Source organism: Dama dama, chromosome 28 (genome assembly GCF_033118175.1).
Source record: "Dama dama isolate Ldn47 chromosome 28, ASM3311817v1, whole genome shotgun sequence".
Taxonomy (NCBI): Eukaryota; Metazoa; Chordata; class Mammalia; order Artiodactyla; family Cervidae; genus Dama; species Dama dama.
Genome location: NC_083708.1, coordinates 21,352,194 through 21,371,481, shown reverse-complemented (window position 1 = coordinate 21,371,481; position 19,288 = coordinate 21,352,194).

Sequence of the window (19,288 nt, the reverse complement as noted above, 5' to 3'; positions counted from 1 at the left end):
TAGTCCACTGGGGTCCTCTGTCCATGGGATTTCTGAGGCAAGTACTAGAGTGTATTGCCATTTCCTCCTCCGGGGGATATTCCTGACCCAGGGATTGAACCCGTGATTTCTGCATTTCCTGCAATCCAGGTGGATTCTTTACTGCTGAGCCATTGGGGAAGCAGGTTACTGAGTACTTTAGCATGAAAGAGCTCTTCTTACAGGTTGGGGAAGGATAAAACTTCTTCTTCTTTTTCAGAATTCTGTGCTGAGATATTCACTTTGTGAAGTCCCAGAAATTTAAATCTTCTGGGACTCTCATTTGTGGAAGCATCACAGGTGGTACACGGTGGTAAAAGAATCTGCCTGCCAATGCAGGAGACGCAGGTTTGATTTCTGGATCAGGAAGATCCCCTAGAGTAGGAAACAGTAACCCACTCCTGTATCCTTGCTTGGAAAATCCCATGGACAGAGGAGCGTGGCGGGCTACAGTCCATGGGGTTGCAAAGAGCTGGACACAACCGAACATGTGTGCAGGTGGTAAGATGGTAATGTTTTTGTAAAATTTGAAAAAAGTAGAACACTTTAACCACATCAGTTAAGGCTGTTCTGTCTTTCCATATGGAATTCCTTTTCACATCCCTTCATGTTGGGTGGTGTCAGATTGACTGTGGACATTTTGGGTATTTGGCTAATGGCAAACTGAAATTAGGATCCTTTTAGTTTGGGGTGAAAGTGAAAGTGAAAGTCACTCAGTCGTGTCCTACTCTTTGTGAATCCATGGACTGTACAGTCCATGGCATACTCCAGGCCACAATACTGGAGTGGGTAGCCTTTCCCTTCTCTAGGAGATCTTCCCAACCCAGGGATCGAACCCAGGTCTCCTGCATTGCAGGTGGATTCTTTACCAGCTGAACCACAAGGGAAGCCAAGAATGCTGGAGTGGGTAGCCTATCCCTTCTCCAGTGGATCTTCTCAACCCAGGAATCAAACCAGGGTCTCCTGCCTTGCAGACGGACTCTTTACCAACTGAGCTATCAGGGAAGCCCAAGTCTGGGTTGAGTGGGATATATTTACGTGGGTTGCAGTCACTTCTAGGTATAGCTAAATTCTGCTACCTGTTCTTACCCAGGAACGCTGGCTGAAATTCTCTCAGTGCCCACTCATTTGTGGTCATGGAATGAAGACACTGGGTTAGATATTGAAATGTGATCTGAGTGTGTCCTTCCAGTGCCACAATGATCTGGATATAGAGGATAAACAGGGTTTGAAATGTTCAGTGCCAGAAGCCCATCTAGGGAAAGTTCTTCAAATTATCCTATGGGAAAAACTGTAGGCAAAGGTTTTGGTTCTCACGGATGTGGTTAACTCAGAAGTTCTCTCTTATCAGGAGATTCATGAGGGAGCAATCACAGTAAGCAACAACAACAACAACAACAAAAAGAAAACGAAAACCAAGAAAAATACCAATATACTAAAGGGTGTATCAGTAAGGCAATTAAAACATTACTTTTACAGATTTTATTTGTTTATGGATTTTATTTAGCGATGTTTGTCAGCTTTCTTAAAAGAAGTTATTTTATTTTTGGATGCACGGGGCTTTTGTTGCTGTATGAGGGTTTCCTATAGTTGCAGTGAGCAGAGGCTGCTCTCTAGTTGCAGTGCATGGGCTTCTCATTGTGGTGGCTTCTTTTGTTGTGAAGCACAGTCTCCAGAGACATGGGCTTCAGTATTTGTGGTGCACAGGCTTCGTTGACCCACAACATGTGGAATCTTCCCGGACCAGGGATTGAACCCATGTCCCCTGCATTGGCAGGCAGATTCTCTACCACTGGACCACCAGGGAAGTCCCTTGTTGGCTTTTTAAGTGTAAAGTTTGTGCTGATTTATTTTTATTATTCTAACTAGTCACATATGTATTTATTATTTTGCACTCTTTCTATTACATGGAAAAGGGCTCCTGTGAGTGTATAAGCTTCAGCTCTCACAGATCCTGTATCTGCCTCTGTCATTGTGACCTTTAAACATGCACTAACTAATCGGACCCTTCATGAATGATTGATGGCAGAAGAAAGGTGGAAGAATCCAAACCTATGGGCTGCCAGGGGAGAGGTCTTGGAACTGATCTGGGACAGAGGCTCTCTGCCTCTGGTGTGAGTGATCTGGCCCCACACTCTGCCTGGCCCCCATGCCTTACCTACACTATGACATTTTTTTCCAGCAAGGCCAATCTAATGAACAAGCAGCTGTCATCACTTCAGAGCCTTCCCCCACCTGCTACCATGTCTCTTCTCTACCTCCTACAAGGCCTAAAATTTCAGAATTATAGGTATATTCCTTTGGGTTCAGAAAGTTTTTCAGTTTTCAAGCAAATGTTCTTAAAATCAGTTTCATCATATGACAGTATTAAGTATCCCTTAGTCATGAGGCTTAGGAGATGCAGACTTGGCAATTTTTGAACATCTACTATGTATCAGGCCTTATTTTGTGCACAATATCATGTTTGGTCTCAGTCCACTCTCCAACAGAAGATGCTTAGATGGGCCACTAAATACTGGCTGAAGAAGATTCCACAGAAATTAAGACACAAAAAGGGTTAAATTGCAAATTAGGAGACAAGGGCTTAAAAAATTTCAGGCATTTCACAATCATGCCTTGATCCAGCCCTGCTTTTTATTGTTTTTCCCCAACTTCCATAAAATGCTTATTACTACTTTTCCCAATCACAGAGGGCAGGGCAGAATATGCTCTACACTATTCAGGATACAAAAAAATAACCCCTAGGCAATGAAAGTATGTTCATTTAGCATAAGGAACATAATTGAAAATAAAAGCTAAATGACACCTGGATTTCAGCAAAAATCAGTTATCAGGGGAGAAAGGGTTTTCAAGACAACTAGAACCAGACAGTTAAACATTAGCTTTCAATGGTTTGAAGTGTTTAGGTTTTGCAATGGTGTGGTTTGGAAGCTCTCCAGCAGAAAAACTATTTTCTTTTAGGAGGAGAGCTCTCTGTAATATTTTCTTTGCTGAAATGATGTGATCCTTAGTGACGTCTTATATGACCCAAACTTTAAATGAGTCCATTATTTAGCCGACCTCATTCTTACTAGGTTTTTACAGGTCAGCAATGAACTATCAACAGCTTCCTGATAATTAATCCTACTTACTCAAAGAACTGTTAGTCTGCTGTTCTTATCTATGCTAAAAGGAAGACTGTTAAAGGTACCAGACTTCCTCAGTGAATAATACAAACCAAACTGAAATTCTGCAGAAAGGGCCAACATTGTGAGGTTTGAGAATGAAAAGCCAGATTGAAAATGATGATGCTACCTTGTTCTCAGTGCCTTATTTTCTGAAATTCTGTGGTTCGTCTGGCATAGGAATGGCTTTATAGTAGAGTCAGCAGCATAACTAGTTGGGCTGGGAGAGGCTCTCTGGGTGGCTTTATCAAAATGTATGGACATTCAGAACATGCAGTTAGTTACCTGGGTGGTCCAGTTTGAGAAGCAACAGGGCAAGCATCCCAAGTAGCAACTTGTCAAGTTCCCAGTGGAAGTTAATTTCCTACAATTAGAGACTCATTCCTTTGACTACGAATTCTTTAAGAGTCTACTATTAGAATACTTCTATAGTCTTTGGTTGTCCCCTACCCCAAAGCCATGACAAGCGTCTGATAGGAGGAGGGGAGAGAGGCAGGTTTTTACAACTGATGCAGAGGATCCCAGGAAGAAGAAAGGTGATGGAATAGTAAGCTTGCTATGGCAGAGGAAGTAGGGAGTTAAAGCTGCTCTCATCTAGCAATTTGTAAATAGGTCGTTTGAACATATGGGTCTTAACATGTTCCTAGATTGTGGGTGTGTGTATATGTGTATGTAAAATGAAAAGGCTCACTATTAGATTCTGCCTCTCGTCAGCACAGAACAAAGTTCCTCAGGCAAGGGCATGACTTATAATTAAAGGATTTCTGCATTTGCTAATTGCCCATGGCATGTACCCTTTCTTTCCAAGGCAAGCTTCTGAATTTCAATGATGATTTATTATAAATCTATTTCTCATCAGGTTGGAGACTGTCCCAAATAACAGATTAAATTCAAGCTGCTCAAGCAGATATGGATGGAGATACATTTAGATGACCTTCTCTAAGAGAGGTCATTATATCCTGTATTAGGCAAAATGAAACATAAACATGGCATTTGACCCAAGGCACAATACATTCTTTATCACTCACTATGGTGATGGAGAGGAGGGCCTGGCCACCTGGAGGAGGGTGTGGCAACCCACTCCAGTATTCTTGCCTGGAGAATCCCCATGGACAGAGGAGCCTGGCAGGCTACAGTTCATAAGGTTGTACAAAGTTGGACATGACTGAACAACTAAATACAAGGTGATAATGCAAGTTTTTGAATATTTAGTTGTAGGGTGGTGACTTTGCTCATTAAACCAAAGGAAGGTCAGATTGCATTGCCTAGAAGCTCAACAAAACTAGTATCATCACCTCAGAAGAGCAAAGAAAGTCTCAGAAGAAATGAAGACTGAATTTAATAGACATAGAATCTAATACTTCCTTCCCTTCATGCTACTTTTTTGGTAGATATTCTGAATCCATTTATAAACACCATCAATGGTGATCCTTCAATGGAGAGATCCATCAGTGATACAGAAAAGCAGTGCCTAGTTGAAAGGTAAGAGAAAGACCTATTGGTGACCATTAGGTTATGCTCCAATTCTTTTTAAGTTGTAGTCTTTTTAAAAATGGCAGGTTATCTGTCATTTTCCTATATCTATGTTACAATCCTATTAAATTATCATTCTGCACAAGTTACTAGAAATAATTTCTCGAAGAATAGAATATAAATAAAGGAATGCAATGTTGTTGTTGTTTAGTCATTAAGTCATGTCTGACTCTTTGCAACACTGTGGACTGTAGCCCGCCAGGCTCCTCTGTCCATGGGATTCCCCAGGCAAGAATCCTGGAGTGAGTTGCCATTTCCTCCTCAAGGGGATCTTCCTGACCCAGGGATTGAACCTTTGTCTCTTGCATTGGCAGGTGGATTCTTTACCACTGAGCCACCCGGGAAGCGCATAGGAATGCAATACTTAAAATATGTAATAGAATGCTGTCTCCTTTCTCTTTCTGTCCTTTCTAAGTTGATCTCTTCCATCTCTATATATTTGAGGACATTTTTATGATGAAGACTCCTCTTTTGGCTGCATCTACTGTCGCCATCTTAGTATTGACCAGGGGTTTCTTGGATCACTGTTGTTGTTTAGTCATTAAGTCGTGTCTGACTCTTTTGCAGCCCCATGGTCTGTAGCTCACAGGGCTCCTCCGTCCATAGAATTCTCCAGGCAAGAGTACTGCAGTGGGCTACCATTTCCTTCCCCAGGGGATCTTCCCAACCCAGGAATTGAACCCATGTCTCTTGCATTGCAAGTGTATTCTTTACCACTGAGCCACCATGGAAGCCCCTTGGATCACCATTCATAGTGATAAACCCACTTTATGGTACAATCAACTACTTGTGTATCTATAGGAATATGCATAAGAACCTGAGAGAAAATATCATGAAGTGATAAGATAGCCTCTGATATTTTCTATTGCACATCATTCTATTTCACTGATATTGCTGTTCAACACCGCCAAAATGATTGTGTGACCTGTAGTTTGAAAACAGTTGTTGAAACCAGCATCACCATTTGCCCAGATCTATGCAGCAGCCTATTAGTTGGCTTTCCTTTATTTATATTTCCTTCTTTGATTCCCTATTCCATAGAGCAGTGAGGAGACTCTCAAAAGATAAAACAGAACATATAACTCCCCTACACAACCCCTTCAGCGGCTTCTTGCCTTCATAGCAAAGTTCAAACTCTTCACCGTGGCCTATATGATAGAGCCTTTAACTTTATCCAGCCTTATCTCATGACCTCTCTTCTTCCTCAATATATTCTGGCCCTCCATAACTTGTGTTTGTACCTCCAGGACACCAGATTCTTGCTGCCTGTGTATAAGGCACTCCAGCTGCCAGGAATACTCATTCCCCAACTTCCCTCGGCTAGCTATTGCTTATCCTTTAATTCTTGACTTAATTATTTTCTCTACAGACAGCCCTTTCTTTACCACCTTCGTTGGAACCAATTGCTCCTTCTTATTATCTATTTCAGCCTATTGTTTGAACATGTACCACATTAGAAAAATCAGGAAAAAATATGGCAGCTAAAACACTCTGATTAACACATAGGATGGGGTGGTGGGAGGAGAACCCAGAGAAGAAAATTGCATAGCATTTGGGGGCTGGTTCACAGTCATCTTAGGATCAAAAACTTGAAGTTTGGAAGTGTGATTTTATGTGAAGCATCTTGACTTTTAATTTTAATTTAGTACTGAATCACATTAATTTTGAAAAAGCTACATGTCTCTATTGTACCAGAAGAATGAAGGAAAGGAAGGATGTAGTTATACGTAGGCCAACAATTTAAAGAGAAGCTGTCAGGTCACAGAATTGATGATGACGGAGGTAATCAAAGTGACAGACTACACAGAAAGACAGTGCTTAGGTAAATGGGTCAGAGGCTGCCGCTAGAACCAGCTCCTGCCAGCTGGCTGTTCTTCTTGAGAGTTCTTGGATCAGAACTTAATTCAAGGGTTTCATGTTGTGTTTTAATAAGGAAGATGTTTCCATCCTTGAAACATCTCTTCCCTAACTTTGGAGATCCTTCCTGTTACAGAGATCATAGGTAACCTGCCAGTTTAGTACATTGGCAGTCCTGTTCAATAGGCACTGTGAACTTAGTCCTTTTGAAGGCAAAAGGAGAAGGGGGTGGCAGAGGATGAGATGGTTGGGTGGCATCACTGACTCAATGGACATGAATTTAAGCAAACTCTGGGAGGGAGTGGAGGACAGATGATTCTGGTATGCTACAGTCCATGTGGTCACAAACAGTCGGACATGACTGAGTGACTGAACAACAACAGAACTTAGTCCTAGGCTCTAACAGTCCCCACCTCTAACCCAGCAGTTCCAGATCTACAAGCAGATTTTGTACATTGTGTCACCCCTCACCAGCAGTCAGCTGGAGGATGGATATACCTGTTCAGGAGTCCATGTGACAGTTGGAATCAAATACATTTAACTGGGCCTCAAGGTAGATGTCCTGAGAGAGAATTCCCTTAAGCCAGAGATTGGGAGCATCATCTGAACCTCCCAGGGCCTGATCCCCAGGAGAGCAGCATGAGTCTCCTGGCCCCTCCCTCTGCCATCACGGGCTTCTGCTCCTAGGCATTAGGTCCCATTCAGCTCCTGTGGAAGAGTTAGTCTGCAAAGTACCAGATATGCTCTGAGAAACATCATCATGCATTTTCTCATCTCATCTCATATTACCTAGTCTACCCTTTCAGTTTGGCCTGCCATCATGCTCTCACATCTATTTGTTTCCAGCTCAGCATTGGAGGATTGTCACAGATTTCTCCAAATCTATGACATAAATGTATATGTGCTGTGGGTGTCATATCTTTCTGGGCCCCTTTAATTCCTCAACAGGAATTTATGTTAACTATTTTACTCCTCCTTGCACCCTCTGAGGTTCAGTCTTGGATAGAGTTTACCAAGGTGGTCAGTGGTACTTCTAGTTGCTAAGTTATATCTGACTCTTGCAGCCACCATGGACTGCAGCCTGTCAGGCTTCCCTGTCTGTGGGATTTCCCAGGCAAGAATACTGGACTGGGTTTTCATTTCTTTATTCAGAGGATCTTTCCAACCCAGGGATCAAACCCATATTTCCTGCATTACTGGCTGATTCTTTCCTGCTGAACCACCAGGGAAGCCCATGGCCACATCAAATGAAACATGGGCTGCTTTTGAAGGGACTAATTGTTTTTGAGAGTTCTCATAAAAAAAGAAAAAAATCTGTGTTGAGAACAAGGAAAAATATCCATCCCCAGGGTTCCTGCATCTGACCCTCAACCTCCTGATTTAATCACTTCATTTTAGAATAATGCACTTGGCTATTTCTATATCAGCCACTGACTTTTCCCAAGGAATGAATAATAAGGAAGATGTGACATTAACTAAGGCAGCCTTGCCGTAAGGTTAAAGGAACATAGACAGCTGATCTCCAGGATCCCTGGACCTTTGGAACAAATGCCATTTCTCCCTAGGGCCAAGATGCTTTGAATTAAAATTTATTAAAAACAAAATTAACTGGCTATTTTTGGACTAGAATTTGACCTATTACCTAAATCCTGATTGAAAATGCTTTGTGAAGTTCTGTTGTAAGAGCAGTCATTTCTTTTTGTTTCTTCCTCTCTCTTTCATTCTTTCTTTTTCCTTCTATTATATATAATATCCTAATTGAACAATGCAAAGAAATAGAGGAAAACAATAGAATTGGAAAGACTAGAGGTCCCTTCAAGAAAATTAGAGATACCAAGGGAATATTTCATGCAAAGATGGGCACAATAAGGACAGAAATGGTATGGACCTAACAGAAATAGAAGATATTAAGAAGAGGTGGCAAGAATACACAGAAGAACTATAAGAAAAAAGATCTTAATGACCCATATAACCACGATGGTGTGGTTACTCACCTAGAGCCAGACATCTTGGAGTGCAAAGTCAAGTGGGCCTTAGGAAGCATCACTACAAACAAAGTTAGTGGAGGTAATGGAATTCCAGTTGGGCTATTTCAAATCCTAAAAGATGATGCTGTGAAAGTGCTGCACTTAATATGCCAGCAAATTTGGAAAACTCAGCAGTGTCCACAGGACTGGAAAAGGTCAGTTTTCACTACAGTCCCAAAGAAGGGCAATGCCAAAGAATGTTCAAACTACTGCACAATTGTGCTCATTTCACATGCTAGCAAAGTAATGCTCAAAATTCTCTAAGCTAGGCTTCAACAGTACGTGAACCGAGACCTTCTGGATGTTCAAGCTGGATTTAGGAAAGGCAGAGGAACCAGATATCAAATTGCCAACATCTGTTGGATCATAGAAAAAGCAAAAGAATTCCAGAAAAACATCTATTTCTGCTTCATTGAATACACTAAAGCCTTTGACTGTGTGGATCACAATAAACTGTGGAAAATTCTTAAAGATATGAAAATACCAGATCACCTTACCTACCTCCTGAGAAACCTGTATGCAGGTCAAGAAGCAACAGTTAGAACCAGACATGGAACAACAGACTGGATCAAAACTGAGAAAAGGAGTACGTCAAGGCTGTATATTGTCACTCTGCTTATTTAACTTATATACAGAGTACATCAAGCAATATTCTGGGCTGCATGAAGAACAAGCAGGAATTAAGATTGGCGGGAGAAATATCAATAACCTCAGATATGCACATGACACCACCCTTATGCATGCAGAAAGTGGAAAGGAACTGACGAGCCTCTTGATGAAAGTGACAGAGGAGAGTGAAAAAACTGGCTTAAAACTGAATATTCAAAAAAATGAAGATCATGGCATCTGGTCCCATCACTTCATGTCAAATAGATGGGGAAGCAATGGAAACAGTGACAGACTTTATTTTCTTGTGCTCCAAAATCACTGGACATGTTGACTGCAGCCATGAAATTAAAAGACGCTTGCTCCTTTGAAGAAAAGCTATGAGAAATTTAGACAGCATATTAAATAGCAGAGACATTACTTTGCCAACAAAGATCTGTATAGTCAAAGCTATGGTTTTTCCAGTAGTCATATATGGATGTGACACTTGGACCATAAAGGAGGCTGAGCACTGAAGAAATGATGTTTTTGAACTGTGGTGTTAGAGAAGACTCTTGAGAGTCCCTTGGACTGCAAGGAGATCCAACCAGTCAATCCTGAAGGAAATCAGTCCTGAATGTTCATTGAAGGGACTGATGCTGAAGCTGAAGTTCTAATACTTTGGCCACCTGATGCAAAGAATAACTCATTATAAAAGACCCTGATGCTGGGAAAGATTGAAGGCAGGAGGAGAAGGGGATGACAGAGGAAGAGATGGTTGGATGGCATCACCGACTCAATGGACATGAGTTTGAGAAAGCTCCGGGAGTGGGTGATAGACAGGGAAGCCTGGCGTGCTGCAGTCCACGGGGTCACAAAGAGTTGGACATGACTAGGCTACTGAAAAACAACAACATGTAATATCTTATTCTCGAATAATGTAACAGATAAGAAATATAGAAAACCTCTGGGAATTCAACAGAATTTTTGTAATTATGGGGATGATCCACTGACAGAGCAGTAACAAAAAACAGACTTCAACTGACAGGAACTGTCTGCAGAGGATGATCAAGTCAGAAATTTGACTGTTTCATGTGTTTGAATAACATAATCTGACACAGATGCTGAACCAACTTATACTATAATGATATCATATTTGATATTTTCTACTTAGTTGTACTCAAAGTTCAATTTCTCAGTGCTATTATATATAGTAAAATATGTTGTAGGTATTTATTAGCCAAAACTGGATTTAAGAAAACAAAGTGGAATTAGCCCCAAATGACAGCAAATGAGACGAAGGCCAAAGATGAACGGAACCTTACGGATAGCTATAAAGTCATAGCAAGAGACTAAAACTGGGGATCCCTGCATTTAAGAAGATTACCGTGCTCTTTAGTGAGATACCACATTTTTCTATGGGCTTTGGGAGAATAACATTTCCATTTTTCAGACCTGATATTTGTGGTCAGTGCTTCAACTAGGTGTACAAGAGCCTTTAAATGGGAGAGTATGGTGATATCTCTATGGGTTTGTGAATGCTGAACTTCTGAGTCCCCTATATTTCATTTTTGCAAGAACTTCACAATGGCCAACAGATGATATGATATATCAGAAAAAAATGAACTGAAGGCCTAATTAGAATCCTGTATGGTAGAAGGATGACCATTTTAGACTGTTGAAGTACATTTACATTTTAGATTGTTGAAGAACTAAACAGATTTAAAATACACTGTCCCTTTTTCCTCATAAGCATATTCATATTTTAAGACCACACACTTTTAAAAATTTGAGCTATATAGTCACTATAGTTAAATGTGCTAAGAAAATAATAAGGATAAGAGTTTTTATTGAAAAACTTACTACTATGAAATTTGAATAAGTAGTAACACAACATCCTCATACAATTAAATGTAATATTTTAAATTTTATGGCTCATGTAAGAAAGCACAATTTGAAATCTAAAGCTGATTATATTTCATAAATTATTTGATTTAAAAACAGAACAGTGGTGGAAACTTCTGAAGTATTCCCAGAAGCAATGAAAAATAAATAAGAGAAAAGTTAAATCGCCAGAAAATCCTCATTAATCGTACATAATCAGGGCTTCAGAAAAATGAGTCAAAAGATGATCATAAAATTGGAAACTATTTCATGATAGCATTGACAGTTATTAAGAGTTTATTAAAAGTTTAAAGCTTAGCATATTCCAACTGAAAATGTTATCTTCCTAAATAAAGAACTTTTACTAGACACACAGAACTTATTTAGGCTACTTAACCTAGGTTATTTGCCAGGTTTTTAGGTAACCATAGTGATCAGACCTAAAGGATTTACAAAAGGTTAATAGCAGCCGATAGCACTAGATTGATTCAATAGCCCTTTATCTGTATTAATGAATAGGGAATGAGAACGGATGTGTGAAAGAATAAACATCTACAGAAAAAATTACGGGAGATATAAGTACATGTGTATACCCACAGGCTCACTTTCCGCTGTGCTGTTGTTACCAAATCCCCTCCACAACACACAGACAAACACACAGACACACACACACACACACGCACACACACACTCGAAATCCAGGGATTGCTCACTGCACAGGGATTTAAGAGGAGCTGAAGGCTCAGACTACCCAGGTTTTACTGCAGCTTAAAGTGCATTTTGCAAAGCCTCTGGTTAATTTGATCAATACAGGCATTCAAAATCAATAATGCAAGTTCCAGAGTAAATGTTTTGATCAAATTGATCGTTAATTAAATTTAGAAGACAACTAAAATTTCCATTTTGCTCTATTAAACACAAGAAGTTTAACCAGACATCTAGCTGTTTAATATCATGTAGATAAAACATCTAAATAATTAGCTTGTCTTTCAAGGTTTTATTCCAAATGTTTGTTATCTTTAGACACAAAGTGGATTAAGAATTAGTCATGATAATTCAATTTCTTTTATTTATGAAGAAGGTGTGACTCAAAATAATGACATATCCAATATGCAAAGGGTAATTAGTTTTCATGTCAGAAATATTTAAAAGGCATTTAAAAGGCATCTCTGCACTTGTTCTAGGATTATAACATATAAGATAGAAAACACTGCTGTACAATAAAACAGAATTATAAAGCTACACTAAAATTTAAAATGAAATACGACTATTCTTATATTTTTATGGTTATTAATTTTATTTTTTAAACAATGAACTAAAAATATAGATGTGTTACTTTGGCCATGAAATGGACTAACCTGGCAGGAGTATCCATTACTCCAGAGTTCAAAGTGCCTGTGTCACGTACACGCCTGTGACCGGTGACTTTCTCAACAGGTCCTGTAATCCAATGAAGGACAGAGGTAATGTTCCAAGACATGTCAGGAGTAGAAGACTAGAATAAACTAAACAAATCACAAGTGCTCAAAAGGGGAAGCTATTTTTAACACACAGCAAAGTCACATATTTCTGGTCAGTGCAAGTATGTTGAATTACTGCTTACAGAGAACTCACATTGAGTAGATGGAGAGAGTAAGGTTGCCAAATTAGTGCCAGTGGAGGGCAAAATAAATAACTTTAGAATTTTAATGGAAACTAGGGAGCGGTTGTGGGACAAATTATGTCAAGTGCCATTTTTTTTTTTTTCCTGTTTTAATACTGTAAAATGACTTTCTGATAGGAAGAACACATGTACACACATGGCTGATTCATGTGAATGTATGCAAAAACCATCACAATATTGTAAAGTAATTAGCCTCCAATCAAAATGCTGTTGCTGCTAAGTTGCTTCAGTCATGTCGACTCTGTGTGACCCCACAGACGGCAGCCCACCAGGCTCCCCCGTTCCTGGGGTTCTCCAGGCAAGAACACTGGAGTGGGTTGCCATTTCCTTCTCCAATGCATGGAAGTGTAAACTGAAAGTGAAGTCACTCAGTTGTGTCTGACTCTTAGCGACCCCATGGACTGCAGCCCACCAGGCTCCTCCGTCCACGGGATTTTCCAGGAAAGAGTACTGGAATGGGGTGCCATTGCCTAAAAAAAATTAAAAAAAAAAAAAAAAAAAAAAGAATGTCACTTCTTTTATGCTAAACAATGACTTCATTGAGTAACTACAAATTTCAAAACCTGGAGGGCAGTTCAATTGCCCTTTGGAGGTATCTTACCTAAACTGTGGGTACTTAATTATCTGTTAGCAAGAACTCCCTTTTAATGTCCAGGACTCTGGCTGGAGTTGAGGCTTCTCAGAAATCGATCTCCAGTCAGAAGCTTCCATGGTTCAAATATTAATAACTTTGATAGCTCTTATTTTCTACTCCCTATACTATCTCAAGTAATGATTCTTTTGTTTTTTTTTTAGAAAGTTGAAATTGAATCTTTTATTCCATATTGCTAAAATATATCCAAATGTCTTCGTGCTTAGAGTCTGCCGCTAGTTTTCCCATTCATATTTTACTTAAGGAGCCCAGCATTTTCAAGGTGGTCAAATTTATCTTCCTAGAGTCTGGTTTGAACAGCTTTTAAGAAGCCTGTCTATAAACATGTTCATCACCCTAGTAGCCTTTGGGGAAAAAAACCTTCATTTTAAACATTATTTGTCATGTTACTATCTGTTGTGTTCAGTTTCTTAGACTTTCTAAGACTCAGAAACATACTTTTTGATTGCTTACAATTTTCCATAGTAACTTCTCCCAAACATCAGGGTAGCATTAGCTGTACTATCTCCCTCCCCATCCCACCCCTCCAGGTTGATAGACAGCCCCTGTTTGAGTTCCCCGAATCATACAGCAAATTCCTCATTGGCTATCTATTTAATTGTACTGTTTAATTTATTTCTGTCTTTGCAGCAGATAATTTTGAGGTAAGGAAGGAAATTAAGAGGAAAAGATTTTAACAAAGAAAGTAATGGTAGAAATGTTTAAAAAATTATTTTAAGCAAGAAGGTATATGCATTACTGAATCAGTGTACGGTCTAAGGATGTGAGCAAATATACTTTTTGTAGCTGCTATAAATTCACACGGTAATTACACAATTTCTGAATTTGGCATATCAAAATGGTGCTGGTAAAATGGATATACACCATGTTTAATTATGTCTAAAATATTGAAAGGTCATATAAATTAATGATCAGTGACCAATACGTCAACATATGTGTACAAAGTAAGAGTTGGCTAAAAATGTATCAGAATGAGCTGGATATACCCACAGAAAACAGTCTTCTTTCTCTCTCTCTCTCTCTTTTCACAAGATACATGCATATTTTGGCCAAATTCCTTTTAGAAAATAATTCATTATATAACGAATCCTTTTAGAATATAATTCATTATATTCCCATCTTGTACCTTTCTCAAAGCTTTACAAGCACCACAAGTAAACATCCACATTTTCTTCAGAGAAGTTAAACATTCTTCTAGTACAAACTTGCAGAAGGAAAAACTTGTAATATAAATATGACTTTGGGGGAAAAGCAGTTTACTTATTCATATTTGGTAGGTTTTGAAAATACATGTGTATTTCTAGTTTACATTTTGCCAAATGAATGTGACTTTTGAATGTCTCTTTTGTTTGGAGAAAAGAAAACAGTCTGGTCCATGGGACTTGCAGCATTGAAACAGCAAGCGTTTCACCAAGATGTCAAAACAGGAAGAACTTCTGACATAATCAGCACTGATAGTAGCACAAGAAAATACTGGCTTGTCTTTCTGATGAAGAACTCTATTAAAGGATGATCTGCATTGAGTTTAATTTTAAGAGTGATGACATAGGACTGTGTTGCTTGCATATTGAATTTTCAAAGCTCAATGATTTCTGACTATGCAAAGAAGAACTGTTTTTACATGGTCATATATGTCAAATAAAGTGAAAGTGAAAGTGAAGTCGCTCAGTCGTGTCCAACTCTTTGGGACCCCATGTAGCCCACCAGGCTCCTCCATCCATGGGATTCTCCAGACAAGAATACTGGAGTGGGTTGCCATCTCCTTCTTCAGGGGATCTTCCTGACCCAGGGATCGAACCCAGGTTTCCTGCATTGCAGGCAGACGCTTTAACTTCTGAGCCACCAGGGAAGCCCTATGTCAAATAAATACTCTTAAAAATAACCTTAGGAAATGACACTTATGAGATGCTCAACAGTTTTTGTAAGATGTTCACAGGTGAGAATGTAGTCCATACAAATGATGCTCTTTGTGGCTAGAAGTTCCCTTCAAACTGAACAATTTCTTACTGATCACTGAAATACACTCACAGATATTTGAGTGTGTGAAAGATTAAACCATGTGGTGCAGAGAAAGGGACGCTGGCCCATGACTGAAAGCAACTGAGTCTTACTTTGACTTTTCCAGAATTAGAGATGTAAAACTGCGAAAATCACCTAGAATTTCCAGCACTGCACATTGGTCAGGATAATTTTGAAGATAAAATGAAATAAAACAGGAAAAAAGTGTTGAAAAGTTTAAACTATAGAAGTCAATCTGTCGATTGCTAACAACCATATAGGTAATACGATGCTGGGCTGTTATTCTCAAGACTAGAAGCTGTATGATTTAGGATGTCTCTCGCCTTTGACAAGCCTTGAATAAACCTTTATTTCCCTGAAGAAACATGAGCAGAGTCATTTCACAAGCAGCATTCCCTGGGAAAACAGGTAATGTATTGACTAGTTTCCCAAGGGAGTTTTAATTTTTACATGAAGCCCTTTGATTGGCTGCTGTTCTACTAATAATAACTGGCTGACAGAAAGCTCCTGTTTGCCCTGCAGTGTGGACTTCTGTGTGGACACGGCTGGAGAAGGATGCCTGTCTGTCCTCCATAGCCTCAGGAACCACCCTGCCCTAGGAAGGTGGTGAATGGCAAGGATGTGGGGAGCAGCCCAAAGTCTTCATATCCCACTGCTCTGACCCAGGGTGGGGGTGAGAGGACCAGATATTTCTGCAGTTTTGTCACTTTTGGTGGAAAGGGCAAGGGCAGGGGAAGGTAGATAATCCATGGAGAAAGCGGAGAGAGCTGGTGTGAAAAGATGAAGAGCAAGACAACAGTCTGGGGAGAGAGAGGAACTAGGCCCCACTGCTGTGTTCTAAGCAACGTTTGGATGTAAGCGTGGCGGCATCATTGCATATTTATTTGCTGGTTATCTTCTGAAACCATTCCTGAAAAGACAGGAAGCAGAAAAAGCAAAATGGGAAGGGTAGCAAGACTGCTAACTGAACTTGGGGCAGACTGTGATCTTCCCACCCTGTTTCTGTGTGTGTGTGTATGTGTGTGTGTGTGTGCGCGTGTGTGTGTGTTTTTCTCAAAGCCTCTTTGGAAGTCTGCTAACTTTCTGGATCCCCCAGTCAGGGAGGTGGGCCTTTCTGACTGAGGAAAAACTCTCATCCACCCAGGCAGGTGCATTCTGACCTCAGCAGCTATTTCAGGACAAAACATTTTGGTCTTCAATGTTCTATACAATCTGAGCATATAGAATTTGGAAAGAAGGTAGGAGCAGAGCACAGAGCCAGTTCACTTTTAAGCCTAAAAGGAAAATGAAATGGCAGGGGGAAGGAAGGCTCCCAGAGGGAAAGCCACAGACAGCAGCCACAGGAATGGCTCTGCCACTTCTGTAAGTTCCTTAACCTTCCTCTGCCTTATCTTCCCTGTCTGGAAAATGGGGATGGGATATGTAGAGCTCTGATATGTGGAGAAAGTTTAAAAGAAATGGTGTCTATATAACACTAACCATAGTGTCTGGCACATGATAACCAACTCAATAACATTAAGTACTATCCAGGCCAAAATGGAATTTCTTATTTTGCTAAGTCCATATTGACTGTCACTATTACTTTTAAATCAAGGTTGACTAGTCATAAGTGCTTCTTTTTTCAGCTTTCCTTTAAGAACTACAGATACAGACATACAGCATTATATTGCCATAGATCTTTCTACTCTTTAAGATGAGAAAAAGTAAATTATTTATCAAAAAGCTACAGAAATTAAAGCCTATTTAAAGCTTAGTATACAGACATGTATATGGCAACTCTGCATCTAAATTTAATCCAAGGATAACTGTGTTGAGAGGTGATCTTGACAATGAACATGTTTGGAGAGTGGGGACTTTCTCATTTGATAATTAGTTTGGTTTCTAGGGGAAAAAAATACTTGCAATTGCAAAATTTGCAATTTCATGTAAGGATGAACCTTTTCTTTTCCAGAATGTAAATATTATCTCAGTTTGAAGACAGGGAGAAGAGGAACAAAGAACAACAGATGCTTTCATTCGACAATATGTATTAAATGGCCACTATGAATCAGGCCCATATGAATTCATTCAAAACACTATGCAGTGTTGCCAAAAGTAAGAGATCCCAGATGTAATAGCACAGGAGGTGGCAGGTCTGGATTATTCGGATTAGGAAGGGTGCTAGGAAGGGAGAACGCAGATGGAGAGGGGTAATGCTTTGTTAGAGGGTCAGGGAAGTGTCAGCCACAAGGCCCTGGCGACTTGGGAGAAGGTGTCTTGCCCGACTGCTCCTGGGACTCACCTTCTCCAACATAGGGTCTGATGCACTGCAGACTCTCTGGAGCTGGCCTCAGGCTCCACCTCTGCCTCTCAGCCATGCTCTCCACTCTTGGGAGAGGTCATGAGAGCAGCCAGGCAGAAAAGAGCAGCCTCTGCCAGGGAGAGGGGCTGCCCACCTAGAGAACCAGGCTGCCAGTATCCCTTGTCAACCTGGTGTAAATTGTGGCTGGGCCCTTGCGTTAGGAATCACATGGGCAACTTCCTAAAATGTAGATTCCTTTAGCCCCACAGACCAAAATCTTGAAGATTTCCTGAAGCCCGGGTAGCCAAGGGCTCAGAGACTCTAAAGTTTTTTTTTTTTCCTTCCCTACTTTTTTTTTGGGAGAAGGCTTAAAGTACAAAATGATGGCAGTGGGGCTAAATCTTTGATTTTTTTTTTTCTTTTTAGTGCAGTGTACCTGATACTGGGCTTCTCAGGTGGCTCAGACAGAAAAGAATCCACCTGCAATGCTGGAGACCCAGGTTCGAGCCCTGGGTCGGAAAGATCCCCTGGAGAAGGGAATGACTACCTACTCCAGTGGTCTTCAGTGGAGAATTCCATGGACAGAGGAACCTGGCAGGCTACGGTCCATGGAGCCGCAAACAGTCAGACATCACTGAGTGACAAACTTTCATTTTCACCTACTACATAATCTACTCCATTGCTTTGTTTCCAGGGGCAGAATTCATATTAGCCTTTGGCATGTGTTTCGTTATAGAAAAGGCCTTTTCTTTTTCGTTCAAATTCAGAGGTTCAAATTACCAGAAGGTACTGGTAGGCTACATGTATCCTATTTCCTGAAAACAATAGCTAAATAGCACTCCCCAGAGAAAAGGGTTGGTTTCAAGGGCTGAACTCACCACTGATTAGCCATGAAACTTGGGCAAATCTCTACCTCACAGTTCTTGTTTCCAAATTCCTGTGATAGAGGATATCTTCTCAAGTGAAGATTAAACGAGGTGTTACTTGTAAAGAGTTAAGCAGAGTATTGCCCGGAGGTTCTCTCGAAGTTCCTAGAAACCAACCTGGTATGTATCGAAATGTACCACCAATCTCATTTCTTACAGCGGTGGTCTATAAGGCCCTGCTCAAACTCCAATTCTCTTACACTCTTCCCTTTTGCTGGTAGGTAGTGCTTTTCTCCTTCCTAAACTACCAAGCAAAGTCCACTTTTCAAGATCCGATCTAAAGGACGCCGCTCCTCTCGTCTCCCCAGCTCCCCTGGTCTCAGCTAGTCCACCACTGTGTGTATGTGTGTGCCAAGTTGCTTCAGTCGTATCCGACTGTTTGAGACCCCTTGGACTGTAGCCCACCAGGCTCCTCTGTCTATGGGGTTCTCCAGGCAAGAGTGCTGGAAAGGGTTGCCATGCCCTCCTCCAGGGGATCTTCCCGATCCAGGGATGGAACCCGTGTCTCTCATGTCTCCCACATCGGCAGGCGAATTCTTATCCACTGTGCCACCAGGGACATCCAAGTCCACCACTGCTCTATGTCAAATTACACTTCTCTCACAACATACGCGCAGTTATGCACAGGTGACTAGATCCATATTCATGGGAATATCCATCTGGGGAAGCGATGGACCCG